This window comes from Saccoglossus kowalevskii, chromosome 3, assembly GCF_978046115.1.
Source record: "Saccoglossus kowalevskii chromosome 3, keSacKowa6.1, whole genome shotgun sequence".
NCBI classification, from domain to species: domain Eukaryota; kingdom Metazoa; phylum Hemichordata; class Enteropneusta; family Harrimaniidae; genus Saccoglossus; species Saccoglossus kowalevskii.
This window is the reverse complement of record NC_140643.1, coordinates 26,086,654-26,102,869: the sequence shown is the minus strand read 5'-3', so window position 1 is coordinate 26,102,869 and position 16,216 is coordinate 26,086,654. Positions and strand designations below refer to the sequence as shown.

At 35.9% G+C, this 16,216-nt stretch overlaps 1 long non-coding RNA gene across 1 annotated transcript; it reads right to left on the bottom strand.

Annotated features, from left to right (window-relative positions):
• Nucleotides 1-476: 476 nt before the first annotated feature.
• On the bottom strand, nucleotides 477-1,021 carry LOC144354701 (uncharacterized). Its single transcript, XR_013421002.2, has 2 exons — nucleotides 973-1,021; nucleotides 477-599 (listed from the first exon to the last, which is right to left on the bottom strand). It is a non-coding gene; the product is annotated as an uncharacterized LOC144354701 (long non-coding RNA).
• Between the last annotated feature and the right edge of the window lie 15,195 nt (nucleotides 1,022-16,216).

Genomic DNA, 16,216 nt, shown 5'->3' with positions numbered 1-16,216 from the left:
TCGATGGCGTGTTCAGTTTCTGGATCAGTCTAGTGGACGCTGACTAACGGTATAGTAGGCTTTGAAGCTGTCACTATTCCATCATTTTGATTTGTTTTACCAAATTATTAATTATACTATGTGGTTTCTTCAATTGAACAACATACGATATCCTAGCTATCACTCACATACTAGTTTCCTGACTGTTTTCCAATGACTGACATCTTTCAAGATGACCTAGAGGGTGCTATACATTGATCAAAATACAATATGCTCATTTGAAGAAATATGTAAAATTAATTACAGATTTAATATCTTTTTAAACCAGATGTACCAGTCTGCCGTTATAGCTCTGTCCCCGGGATTCACTTACAGCCATGCACCAAATTTTAGATTCTTAGATTTAATTACAATATTCAAATTAGTTGTACCTGTTTATTGTGTAAAATAGTACTGGTTATCTTAATTAGTTCAAACACCATTAACAAATTCACATCTTTTACCAGAATGCACTTTATTTAAAAAAAAATAACCACAAAGATTACAACACAGTTCAATGAATAAGACATCAGACACAGGAGAATTCATTCATTCATCAGTTTATCTGGACTTCGAAAGCTCTGAAAAATACAACAGTTCAATAATGTTAAATATTATTTGAGGTATTTACCAATATCTCAGACCACTAATAAGTGATCTGAGCCAATATGCTTCAAACAAGTTTTAACTAAGCATTTATTACAGAATTTCAAAATTGGTGTGAAATGATGTAGTATAAGCAAATATCACGCAAATGACTGGAAAAGTCACGTAATGATAACTATAAAACTTAAATCTTCATGATGCAAAAAATGCTGATGAAATTAAACGCATATTTCCGTTGGAAAAAAAACACACTAAACACTGGTGATTTTAATCTGGAGATAACTGAATTGATTATTATTTGTCTACAACACGTATAATCAGTCCTGCAAACCTCTTTTACACACTTACCACAACTTCAGATGTCACTAATCGTTGCCTGATCATTACCATCTACATCATCTGGAAGAGGATTAATACCTAGAGGAATACAAACACAAATGATTTTTAATATAATATGAAAGAAGCCAAATACAATCCTAAGAGAGAGTTATTAGTGTGAACCAACAAATGGCATAATAAAACAATTTTACAACATAGCTAATGTTAGTCAAAGCTTTTTAATATATCACATAAATAACAGTTCATAAAACCATGCAATTGATTATTGATATATTTAGACAATTGAACTGTGTGACTACTTAGCTTTTAATTGTTGTTCATTTAAATTAATCTATTTGTTGACAGAATCCATAAAAGCAACTTTCTAGAATACAACACTTTTGCGTTTAAAAATAGGTGTAAGGTAAAAATCTTCGTGTTTTTTTTCGTTGATATTTTATCATTGCATTTATCTTTCATTTTCATGTTTTTTTTGTTTTTTAATTGATTTTTTATTGAAGTTCAAAGTATACAAGATACAATCTTACAGTGCTTTGAATAAATAGAATTACATGTGTTTGAGAAACCTTCAACAAATATGCATTGTATATAATAGTGTCAACTGAATGCATTTATTTTTCTAATAGATCAAGGGATTCACCCCACTTTTTCAGATGAGTGCCCAGTTTTGGTCTTTTGTTTGCAAATGCATATTCCACATTTTGAATGTTTTGCACAAATGAGTTTACAAATGATCGTAGGGATATGAAATACTTGCCAATGATACCAGGAGTATTCACCTTGGTTGTACAATGTTTTAAATGATAATGTGCATTAGTGAATCTAATACCAATCATTTGATCTCGACTTTCAATATCAAACAAATCAGCTGGCTTTCACACTGAAAATAATGCTGAAACCAAGCATGCATTTTAACATTCTGATAAATGATAAACATTCTGTGAAACACCCTTGCCTACAACATCATCCCATTCCAAAATGTTACCTTTATCATTGAATAAATTACCTACATAAATCAATCTAGCATCTACAAATTCTTTAAAGTAAATACTACATCTACCAACTGTTATGTTGCAATTGTTCAATATGCGCTGATTGAGGTAGTGTTCCTCCAATTTATGGCCAGACACTGATAGCCAGGATTGTAACATGTTAAAATGAAATTTGTTAAGTTTTAATGGCAGTGATTTCAGACAAAAATTGCATTTAAGTAACATTTCAATGAACATCATAAATAGCAAAATATCTGGCATTTTTAAGCCACCTTGTTCAATACTACCAATAACAGTTTTCCTAGCCACCCTATCAGGACCATCCCAGAGAAAGTTATACATTAATTTGTTAATCTCTCTTAATCGGTTCATTTGTGGATCACTGAGATTGAGCACATACAAGATGTGAGATATTCCCATCGATTTAATAGTCTGTACTTTACCTAATAAAGTTAAATTTTGCATTCTCCAAAATTTCAATGATGCATGTAATGTTTCCATAGGCGCTGCAAAATTCATTCCAGCCGCAAGTTTCTTGTATGAAATGAATATACCAATGACTTTAATCATAGATTTCCAATTCATGTCCATGGGTTTATCTCTCCGATCCTTTCACTTGCCCAACCAAAATGCATCACACTTAGTTTTGTTAACAGCCAGACCAGACACCATTCAAACTTTTTAAAATTTCTTGAAGAGGTGGGTACAAACATGTCAGGTCGTCTGCAAAAGCAACACTTTTCACTACCTTATCATGTATGGAGATCCCTTGAATATTTGAGTCTGAGCGTACCGCATTCTGAAAAATGTCTAGAACTAAGATAAAGAACATAGAGGAGATTGGGAAGAGGAGGCAGGGTGACCTATTGTGAAATAACAAGTACTTGCCCCTCTATTCATGATACAACTGGATATGTCAGTGTAAAGAGTTTTGGTTTTGATCCAACTGATAAGGACTGGGCCAAAATTAAATGTCTTTAAGGTTGTGAATAAAAAAAAGGCCACTCCACCGTGTCAAAGGCCTTCCCCTAATCTATAGTCAACAGATCACCTGGAATATTACACTCATTTGTATGATCAAGAATGTCACCACATGTCTGACGACATCCCCTATGAATCTGCCCTTGACAAATGTATTTATTCATTCACAATATTTGCTAGTACTTTAGTCATCCTTTTGGCAGGACATTTTGTTCAATTTTATAGTCGGAGGTCAATAATGAAATAAAACGCCAATTTTTAATCAACCTGTGATCTGTCTTTTTTTTTTGAATTAATGTTATTACACTTTGCCTTTGGGATGTTGACATTTGACCTTTTTCAAGTCCTGTATTTAGTGAGGTGACCACATATTTGCCAACCAGTGGCCAAAACTGCCTATAAAAATCCATGGGGAGGTCATCATTACCAGGTGTTCTGTTTGCTGGGAAGTCTTTCAATGCATTCAAAGCCTCTTCATTAGAGATCACACCCTCGTATGTTTCCACTTGTTCGTCTGCTAGTTTAGGGATCACTGGGTTGTTAAAGAAATAGTCATTGATTTCAATCAAATCATCTGGGTCTCCCTTAAGCCTAGTTGAATACAGCTTTCTGTAGAAATTTCTAACTTCTGAATGAATTTCTGGAAGTGAGGCAGCCATAATAGACCCATCAGATCGAATCAGTGTAGTAATTTGTGTTTTCTTATTGTTCATTTTCTCAGCTTGCAAAATATATTTGGTGTTCTTTTCACCCAATTCGCCCTTGATCTAATCATTGCCCCGTCGGTAATATAATCATACTCTATTTGGAGGTCATCTTTTGTCCTATCTCTACCTAAACAAAATTCAATATTTTTTATTTTGTTTCCAATTCATCAATTTTTATCTTACGTTCTTTAGCTTTCTTTTTACTGTATCGGATTGAGGTCTTTTTATACAATATTTTAGCCAATCTCAGAGAGAACGACAATCCACCAATTCATTGCCTTCCTGGACCCAATTAGGAAAATTTTCATCAATTAATTCTTTATACTAAAAGGCTGGTATTAAGTTTCCAGTAAGAAGGACCACTTATTGTACATGCAATATAACAACAGAATGATCGGACCATATGCAGGGAACAATTGACGCATTTTGAATCAAATTTTGAAGGTTGGCATTGATCAAAAATTAATAATAATCTACTTTGAACAATAGTGGGGTTGAATCTTTTCCAAGTAAAACATTTTTGGGTTGGATGCAGGACTCTCCAAATATCACTCAGTTCAAGGGCCTCCATACACTCACTAAGTACCTGAGAGGATCTTAACCATAGATGTGGGTCCCCCCCCCCGTCGGTCTTGGTCTAAATTTAAAACCATATTTTGATCACAACCCCACAAAATGTTAATGTCTGGGTCTGTTAAATTTGTTTTGATTTGTGCTACTGAAATACGTTGAAATGGAGCATGTCATTTAGCATATTAATTAATCACCAAGAAATGTTTACAGCAAAGTGTTACATCAATGATCAAGTAGTACCCTCCTGGGTCATTGACTGTTTTGTGCACATCAATAGTCAATATTTCTGAAAATTGTGAGTACATCGCTACTTGCAGATGAACCATGACAAAATATCATCTGACCTCTAAATTGACTTTTCCAATTCATTTTACATTGAGGAGTACTGTGAGTTTCCTGAAGCATGGTTATACTACACTTTTGACTTGAAAGCCAGGTCCAAAGTTGTTTTCTTTTTTTGTACTGACCCATGCCTCTTGCAATCAATGACAATCACATGTTTATGTTTTACAATTTTAATGTATATTTTAAATCTTGGGAATCAAAACTAAAAACAAATATAGCTTAATATACTTGGTTATCTGAACATATATATCACACCTAGTTATGCTCAAATACACTGACGAAGCACTTTTAGTGGTGGAAGCTGGTGGAAGTCCTTTAATTTACTATGTAAGAAAACTCTTTGAAAATCAATAGTAAATCTTGGCTCTTTGAAAATCAATTGCACTAACTTTAACTCTTCAATGATAAAAAGAACTCTACTTATACCTTGTAAGTTTAAAAGATGACAATAACGGTTGCACATGTAATGCTTTTTACTAAACGTTATGGCAGTTTTGGACATGTTATCACATCCAAAGTACCTATGAAAGTAGTAATGCAAATTCACAAAATACATGTGTAATTAGCATAACAGATAGTTATACCAAGTGAGTTCAAGTTAGATATTGTCGGTAAAAACAATTAATGACAGTTTGTATTATAAGCTCGAGATGTCACATGAATATCAAGGTGATATCAATACCATGGCATCCTTAGCGTATGAATGTACTAAGTTTAAAACAAATCCGGCAACACACAATGAAGATCCATATTTGGAATGTGTGATTTTGATGCATTTTTGGCCTTAAAAATGGCTGCCATTCAACCATTCATGCACATGCATTATAATAATAATAATTGTGTATTGCATCACTAGAAATATTAATAAATACAGAAAAATAAATAGTTAGTAAGAAGAATTTTAGAAAGTAAATAAAATATGTGCGTTGTTGGAATGCCATGAAGAAAAATTGTGCAACATGATTAATTGATTTTTTTCATTATTAGTTTTGATTTCTTTTGGGGATATTATATGTGAGAACAAATCTTGCCGTAATGTCATGTATTTTGGACAAACGATTAGTGTATTTTTGTTTCATTTGACATTTCACTTTGTTAATCATTTTTTTAGATTTTGAGTCTAAGATTGAGTCTCTCTATCATACAGCGAGTTCTGAATAATTTCTGTCAACATGCCTTTTAGTGTTGGCATCCAAATATTACTATAATGTTGATTTTTTTGTTCATTGTATGCCCATTTTGTTATATTGTCTTCTGGAAATTCCCGTAGTCTCAACCAATATTAAAACATGAAAGTATGTAAACTACCAATCTCACTTCTACAAGCTGCATTGTTAGCATGTTTGTTTTGTCCTAGAATTCTTTTACAGTATTTAAGATGTATTTTTTCAATAGCACCTCTATCCCATTTTGTTAAATCAATGATCTCTCAACCCCAGATTTCTGCACCATATAACAATTTTGGTTTGACATTGGAATAAAATAACTTGATAAAGATGTTGATAGCTGTGTTAATAATAGTGCTTTAGCGCACACAGCTTTAGATGCTTTTTCCGATAGTGTTTGTTTTGCTTTTTCAAAATTTACCCATTGATGATGTCATCAAAATTCGAAGGTAGGTATAGCTTGTAACGCAATTAATGTTTTTATTGCCATAGTTTCACGTGTCTGATGTTTCAAGACACTTTGTTGACACTTGGCTCATTGTGGGTCATATCATACCCCCATAACTAGTTCAGAATATATTTATGAAAAAGAATTTCTGATAATAAAAAATCAGCTAATTTAATATGGCCGTAGGTAACTACTGCGCTTTATTTAATCTTGTTATTTTCCAATCTGATTGAAGTAGGTGCATGCGATTTCGGCTCTGGTGCGTTTACATAGTCAGACCTATATGTCCTTTCTTGGCTCAAACACAAAATATAACACAGATGAACATATTTACACAGTGATTTTGGCTGGCTCAAGCTAAAGCCTGTTGTGTCAATGTGGAAATAGATGTCTAAGTGGCCGGCTAAATCTATTATATAATATGTTCAGTGTTTGAAAAAACATACCTTATAAATCCGCTATGATAAGCTTTGTATGGAACTTCCGGAAAACATAATGACAAAATGCCATAACCTTTTTTCCCATCATGTTTTCCGCTAATAATTTGTTAATCACTCCATCGTTGTTCATATATTTTACAAATCTTCCAGGTAACTTTTCTTCAATCATGTAACAATGATCTGAATAATTCTTCAAAAGTAAATAACATGGTATAACACTGAAATGGGGAAAAAGAACAGAAAAGAAGAATTACAATATGACTGCAGTACTGTTTATCCACAATCCAAATATAAGTATATAGGCTAACTAAACTAAACTAAACTTAACTAAAATTAAAAAGAGAAATATTTACAGCGGACATTGGTGATGTGAATATTTCCTTCTAATATGACAGCCATACTCCGGGAATTTTGGTTGTCTATTTATATAAAAAAATCCACGACGGTTTTATCTTGCGTGAAACCCTTCCTGTGTTGGTGTTTTATCTTTTCGGTTTACCATCGTCTCCATTCTTTCAAACACGGACTTACTAATCTCTGCACTGCACTCGTTTGCCATCCCAATACCATTCCCACATGTTTATCTCTTGATATGGTGAACTCCATCTGTTGTACCAAATTACTGATTCTTGTGGTGTTAGGTATCGTACAGTGTCATTATACTTGATATTATTTTTGTAAGTTTTAATGAGTGGATCAACTCAACGAATTGTTGTTGTAGCACCTCGCCTCTTATCGCATCTTGGACTGTATTGTATAAATATTGTGACACACTCCTGCTGATAAACTTGTGCCAAGTTTCCTTCATATCTTTTGACAATTTCAAAAGTCGGTCGGATTGTACCGCTTCACCTGGTCCTTAACGAAATATGAGTTCTTTAGTTTTTGTTTTTTTTCCTGTCGCGATCCTTGCATCTGTCTTCCATGTCGCTTATGTCAATGGAACATGTTTTATTTTCTATTAGGTCTCACAGTTCTTTTCCATTGGTGTTTAACATTCATACTGATTCTTTGCTCTTTCCTTGTAAATAAACAGCAAAAGATGACGGTACTTTGCATACTTGGCTTATGATATGAAAGTTTGGATTGGTTTCTTCATAACTTGTTTTTGCCAGTCTATACGCAACCGTTTGCCCGATGTAGTTTGTGTTACAGAGCATCGCCATTCCATAAACATGCGGTTCTTTATTGAGTACAAAAATCTTGTGCACCATTTTTGAAAGTACCATACGAGTCAACACCTTTGTCGTTTAACAATAAATCACGTACAGCAGAGGATAGTCTTCCTCTTGTCATAGTACTACTTAACACTTTACAATAGTCATTTTTACACGTTACACGAATTACACCATGACATTTCAATATATCATACACTTTATCAATGTCTAAACTATGATATTCCAAAATGGTACCATCTAAGTACGTGGATTTTTCACGGAAAATCATCTCAACGAATAATAAATAATTCTTATCTAATCTACCTCGTTTTATTTTGGGCCCGTAAGGTGGCCCACTCGCCTATATATTGTCACAATCATATTTGGGCTTGGCACACAAGGAAACGACTTCTTCTATCTCCATCCGCGTCATCTTCGTAGGGGTTTCTCAGTACGCAGTACAAGTCAGTTATGTTATCTTGAATATTCTATTGACAATATTGTAATACGTCAGATGGACTTGTTTCTTGGCTGCGGCGCTCACAAAGTATGTGTAGATGTAGTATCATCAACACAATGTAGAAAATCTTCAATGAAAACAGTGAGAAATTGTCATTTTTTTTTCCATGCATTCAGTTCAGTATAAAATCTACGGGTCAAGTCAACATAATGCTAGCTGATGAAAAAGCACAAACCCGATTGCTTCGATATTATACATATAGGTACTACAAGTGGACCAATCAATCTCAGATTTGTTCACACCCCAGGAGTTGTTTAGAGGGCTCCCAATTACAATTCAATCGAGATAATAAAACAAAACACAAACCTCCTTGATACTGGCCAAAAGCCGAGAAACTTCTTAAACGGGTCGAGATTTCCTATTACATGGGGTAGCGGCAAAATAATATACGTTTTCTGTTTGAAAAAAAAAAACGAAAATGAATCACAGACGAAGCCAAATCGCAATATATATATAGTTCTACAAACTATACAGTAATTACGTACCGAATGTATCGGGCGCGTACCATCTTTGAATACAGCCTTATCACTACATTCAATTCTTATTTCAGAATTCCTCAGGTATAGCACACAGTATAAGGTGGTAGAAGCGATGAAAAACAGATTTCCTTATTACCTGGGGAAAATTCCAAAAATATATTATACATTTAGTGATTTGCCTGTTGGTGATTAATGTTTAATTATTATACACACGTAATTATGCACCGAATTTATCAGGTCACTACGTTCACGATACATTCAATGAAGTCGTATACACCAAATGCGAAGAGTTTGAGAGTGGTGAAAAATCTACAATATGGGTACTGGAGCCAATGTTGCTGTAGTCGTATCTTGGACTGTATTGTTTCTATTAGGTCTTGCAATTCTTTTCCATAGGTTTTTAACATCCATACTGGCTCTTTGCTCTTTCCTTGTAAATAAACAGCAAAAGATGACGGTACTTTGCATACTTGGCTCATGATATGAATGTTTGAAATGTGTTTCTTCATAACTTGTTTTTGCCAGTCTATACGCAACCGTTTGCCCGATGTAGTTTGTGTTACAGAGCATCGCCATTCCATGAACATGCGGTTCTTTATTGAGTACAAAAATCTTGTGCACCATTGTTGAAAGTACCATACGAGTCAACACCTTTGTCATTTAACAATAAATCACGTAGAGCAGATGATAGTCTTCCTCTTGTCATAGAACTACTTAACACTTTACAATAGTCATTTTACACGTTACACGAATTACATCATGACATTTCAATATATCATACACTTTATCAATGTCTAAACTATGATATTCCAAAATGGTACTATCTAAGTACGTGGATTTTTCACGGAAAATCATCTCAACAAATAATAAATAATTCTTATCTAATCTACCTCGTTTTATTTTGGGCCCGTAAGGTGGGCCACTCACCTATATATTGTCACAATCATATTCGGGCTTGGCACACAAGGAAACGACTTCTTCTATCTCCATCCGCGTCATCTTCGTAGGGGTTTCTCAGTACGCAGTACAAGTCAGTTATGTTATCTTGAATATTCTATTGACAATATTGTAATACGTCAGATGGACTTGTTTCTTGGCTGCAGCGCTCATAAAGTATGTGTAGATGTAGTATCATCAACACAATGTAGAAAATCTTCAATGAAAACAGTGAGAAATTGTCATTTTTTTTTTCAGTTCGGTATAAAATCTTCGGGTCAAGTCAACATAATGCTAGCTGATGAAAAAACACAAACCCGATTGCTTCGATAATATACATATAGAGATACTACAAGTGGACCAATCAATTTCAGATTTGTTCACACCCCAGGAGTTGTTTAGAGGGCTCCCAATTACAATTCAATCGAGATAATAAAACAAATCACAAACCTCCTTGACACTGACCAAACGCCGAGAAACTTCTTAAACGGGTCGAGATTTCCTATTACATGGGGGTAGCGGCAAAATAATATACGTTTTCTGTTTGAAAAAAAATAAAAATCGAAAATGAATCACCGACGAAGCCAAATCGGAATATATATATATATTGTACAAACTATACAGTAATTACGTACCGAATGTATCATGCGCGTACCAGCTTTGAATACAGCCTTATCACTACATTCAATTCTTATTTCAGGATTCATCCGGTATAGCACACAGTAAGGTGATAGAAGCGATGAAAAACACATTTCCTTATTACCTGGGGAAAAATCCAAAAATATATTAAACATCAATCACCGACAGGCAAATCACAAAATGTATAATTATTATACACACGTAATTACGCACCGAATTTATCAGGTCACTCCGTTCACGTTTCATTCAATGAAGTCGTATACACCGAGAGTTCAAGAGCGGTGAAAAATCTACAATATGGGCACTGGAACAATGGATGTCAGATTGACCACATCTGACATCCATGGCCGCAGTGGTCACTACCAATAATGCATTGCGGCATGTTTATCCATGATGCAAAACTTCAATTTTTTGTATTTTTTTTATTCAATTCAACTTAATCTTAATAATAAAGAATAAAAAAATTCGATGAACATTGAAAATGAATATATACATATCTTAATAATTTCCGACTTGTCTATGGTAATCTGGTTAATCGTAATTTGTGTTTGTTGCATTTGTGAAATCCAGTCTCTCCAAATCGTATGATCTGGTGGGTGCTCTTGTAATACTACTACCTCTATGTGCTTCATTTTCATATGTTGTATTTCTGTAAAACATATTGTTATAACGTAGTGGTGCCCCTGTTTCGTGTGTTGCTGTGAATATGTCAATATGCAGTAATGGTTGCAGCCTGTTGGTATGTATTAAATTGTGGTTCATCCATCCGAGTTGAGTTGGCATATTTCTTTGGTGTCATCCATATATCTGGTGGTTTATTACAGTTGAATTGATAGTGTCTAGTGCTGTCTGGATGTGTCATTCCGGTTGTTACAAGATTCCGTCTATCTCCCTAAATCAAGCCCTGGTCAATCTATTATTGAACAATATGTGTGCCATGGTAGTGATAAATTGAATACTGGTTCTAGTATGGTTCTATGTACAATGGATTTTATCTTCCTTGTGTGCGTTAGGATTATCTGGATCTTCATCTTTTTGGTATGGTGCTGCTTGTGGTTCACTCCTATCCGGCATGTCATTTACTGCCTACCATGGTGATGGTTTTACACTTGGGTAGAAAACAGTAATAAAAATATCCAAATGTGTGGTTTGTAAAAACCCAACCAAATAAATGATTTAATCTCAATATGTTGCAATTATTTGTTACATTGTAACGATTAACAATAAAATTGACGCTCAGTTTTCATACAATGAAGCATTATATCGATAATTTTTGTTTTCAGTAAATAATGTTCAACTCAGTAGGTCACTAGCAGATCATTGACCGTCCTCGATTACTGTCGGACGCAACAAAAGCATTCTCTTTACATTTTCAAACTGAAAGCGAGATCGCACACGTATTTAACGGTAGTGAGGGGAGGGGCGCCCTCTCTGAACGGTTCCCTTCTCGGAGGGAGTGTAGTGTCCCAGCAATTTAGACTGGGGATGGCTGGTTACTTCCGGTAAAGTTAGGGTATGCCTTTGTTATGTGGAGAGTAAATATCCGGTATGGGATTAGGGGAATCACCACCACGTGGAAATAATTCTGACTGACCTCGCATTCGTTTTTGAATTCTGTGGGAACGTTTCTTCTTTCCAACAGAATTCAAAATGCACTCGTATACAGACAGATTCTCAATGATGGAACGGGAAGTAAGTGAGACGGTGTTTTTTGGACGTAGCTCCGTCTTTGAGAATACAATATGATTAATCAAATCTACTATGTTACTTGCTTTTGTTCATTTAAATAAACATACTATATATTTTTTTTCCACGAACCATTCTTTATCGCCTGAATTCTAGTTACCTGTATATGAGAGAGAGATAAGCATTATTGCAACGAACAACTACCAGAACAAATTTTTGATCGAGTTATACAAGCAGCCTGCAGCAGCCGACTGAGATAGCTCTGCTGTTAGCAATGTACATATAAATTAAAGAACTTAAGATATCATTGGAAAATGAACAATATGTATAGTATTAAAGCAATCGGACTTGCTGTTTTCAGCAAGATTTCGAAAATATCACTTTTCACCAAAACTATTCATCAAAAATAGAGAATCAAAGATATCATCACGAGATGAACAAATAATCTAAGACACTAACTATCAAAGAATTCAGGCTTGTAGTTTTCAAGAAGAAGTGGGAAAATATGATAAGCTCGGCTCAACTAAGTCGACAACGGAGCTAAAATACTCACATCAATTAACCTTCTTTTACCTCCCAATTACCTGTAAGTGTGAGAGAGAAAAATAAACATTAATGCAACGAATAGCTATTTGTGATCGAGAGTAACGGTAGCTACTAACTTACATCAATTAACATCAGTCACCCCGGGCTTCAGATACGGGTAATAATAACGCAAGATGGCTGTTAAATAATAAAAAGTTAACATTATTTTGATTGATTGAATGAACGAACGAACGAGCAGCTCACCTTCTTCTGACAGGCCAACTGTTACCGGCATCTTCATACAGTTCCGGCTGGGAATAGCGTTATTCTGTCAATGGATAGACATACAATTCGATTTCTAGACACTTCGACCAAAATTGGACATCACATTCAGTGAAACAAACACTGGTCTGCGAGCACTGGGAAAAGAGGCGTCTGAAATAGGTGGGTCGAGATGTCCTAATCTAAAACACCTTTTTAATTCAAATGATTAATAAGACTCATATCTTTGGTGTTCAAAGGCCCATCTGATGAGAACGTAAACACCAAATGCGGACAGCTTGGATTTACTGTCAGGGGGAAATTCTCTTTCTCTCGGGTTCTCCACACTTGTCAGGGGGGGAACTCGTCTCGTCTCTATCTCGTCCCCTTGAGGTACGGGATCGGGAAAGTCACTTTAACTTTACAGTCAAATAAGGCACACACAACGAAATACGTTTCAGCTCTCGTCTTAGTCGATCTTTTGGAGCACTCTATAAGACACAGCGCCCTGGGAAAAAGTCCCCAAGACTCTCACAAGGCTGAACCAAGACTCGCCCAAGACTGGACTGCGTCAAGGCTCACCCCAAGACTCTCTCGGACTGCTCTCTCGACTTTCGACTGTGTCTGTCGTGGAGTATTCTTCAAGACCAACTCAAACTCTCTTTATTCATTTTCAAAACTCTAACCAATTACAAAGCATTAAAAAGACTCTAAGGCGTAACCTTCAATCATAAAGCCAATCATACTAAGTACTGAATACGTCATATCTTTTGATTAATCGTTCACTACATTAATAACTACGGATGTCAGAATAGCGACGGTATCTTGTAATTAGTTCCAAATCACTGAGCCAAGTTCCGTCCAAAACTTCAAATAGGCCTAGACGATGACAGACATAACACAGCAATTCGCTAATAATCAGTTAATTAAGTCGGTCAACAGATACGCAAAAACAAATTCATGACACATCCCTTCACCCAAACTGAGATATGCCTCTCGGCATTGCACGTTCACAAATCAAAGATACCGTCAGCCACTCATCGTCATACGGGTTAAATACAATACTAAGAAAAAGGATAAATCAAAAAGAGTAAAACACACTAATTAAGTACAATGATTATAAAGTCTAAATACAATGGTTATAAAGTCACAAATATCAACGGTTATAAATCAAAAAACAAGGGAAAGGCTACCAATCGACTCACTTTTCTCAAAACGGTCCGCTGAGGGTAACCCTTCGCTGCACTGTCTCCGTTACTAAGGTTACAAACTCTATATCAAAAGGTCAAAAAAAACTAAGGCGTGGCGGTGTAACCAAGCGATCAGCTAATCGCTGCAGTCGACAGCATGATCACATGATTACCAGGGATGCGTCTCTCGGTTAAAGCATTGCAAAGCGGTAACTAATAAACAATGAATAAAAAGCTATTAATCAAACTCCTGTCATATACGCTTATAAACTTCAACTGAACTCACAATTCGTTAATCTAAACAAAAGTCATACGGCGTGGAAACAGAATGCAAAGACAAATTCGCTTTCATAACACATTACTCCTCTGGCAAAAAGACGGAAAGGCTAAAACGATAGAAACTACTAAGTTACATAAACCTGTCAATCATGAACAAAAGCTTGCGTTATCAAACAATACGCATATAAGCGCACCAAACTCTCATCTCAAAAAGACATTAAAAAACGTTACAAAGGTGCTATCAACTCAAAAAGCGTCAGAAGTATTCCGGAACAACACGTAAACAAAAACAACTCTTAAAACGTCGGTATCTCTGTACTCGACAAATCTCAAAACTCTGAAAAACTCATTGGGGCATTACTTTCCCCATCACAATCCGTACTCATGAACTCATTAAAACTCCATAAAACTTCACAAAACTCCAAATCACTGTGTTGCAAATACTTGTCCACAAACGCGCTTAAATCGTTACAAAGGACCTCGAACGTCACCAAATATCAGTTCAAAACAAAAATCTGGGCGCTTACATACATACAATTCGACATCACTAAAAGAAACGGTAAAAACGATAATAAAAAGCAGGCAATACAATACATTACTGAGCAATAGGGTTAGGGTTGTGGAAAAGAGTTCAACGTCCTGAGTTACACAGTGTCAGTTACAGTGTCCAACGAGCGGTTCTCTAAGCAATACAAAGATAGCTAAAGTCAAAGTCTATAAGCGTCTTCTTCTCTTGTCGCGTTAGTCCGGGTCGTTCTTTCATCTTCTTCTTGTCTTTAATGTCGCTCAATTCTTAATTATACAGTCCTATCCGGTACTGGTCCTTCCGAAGGGGTTCTGAAATCTTCATCTCTTCAGCGTTGTACATCGGTGCCATACTGGTAACGGTGTTAGTCGTCGAGCGCGGTTTCTGAGTCGTCTCTGCCATGGAGCTGTTAGTTCGGTTCACAAGAAAGACACCTCTTCGTCATTTCACTTTTCTTCACAGGATGATTTTTGTGTTGAACACAATGCCCGGGTTCTCCACCACGTGTCAGGGGGAAATTCTCTTTCTCTCGGGTTCTCCACACTTGTCAGGGGGGAACTCGTCTCGTCTCTATCTCGTCCCCTTGAGGTACGGGATCGGGAAAGTCACTTTAACTTTACAGTCAAATAAGGCACACACAACGAAATACGTTTCAGCTCTCGTCTTAGTCGATCTTTTGGAGCACTCTATAAGACACAGCGCCCTGGGAAAAAGCCCCCAAGACTCTCACAAGGCTGAACCAAGACTCGCCCAAGACTGGACTGCGTCAAGGCTCGCCCCAAGACTCTCTCGGACTGCTCTCACGACTTTCGACTGCGTCTGTCGTGGAGTATTCTTCAAGACCAACTCAAACTCTCTTTATTCATTTTCAAAACTCTAACCAATTACAAAGCAGTAAAAAGACTCTAAGGCGTAACCTTCAATCATAAAGCCAATCATACTAAGTACTGAATACGTCATATCTTTTGATTAATCGTTCACTACATTAATAACTACGGATGTCAGAATAGCGACGGTATCTTGTAATTAGTTCCAAATCACTGAGCCAAGTTCCGTCCAAAACTTCAAATAGGCCTAGACGATGACAGACATAACACAGCAATTCGCTAATAATCAGTTAATTAAGTCGGTCAACAGATACGCAAAAACAAATTCATGACACACCATGTCGACTGCACGACTAGCTAGGCTAAAAGACGAAATGTGGCACTACATAAATCACGTGCCAGTCTAAACGATGATTGGTTATTTGTTGCACGTTTACCTTGCATGACACGAATGTTCATTTGCATTAAATTAATATTCATGACAACTCGATTGAAATGCTTTTCGATAGTTCTAGGGGGATTGGCACGAGAGGGCGCCGTTCGATCTGGATAGAACTTCACGCAGTCAGTCGTCCT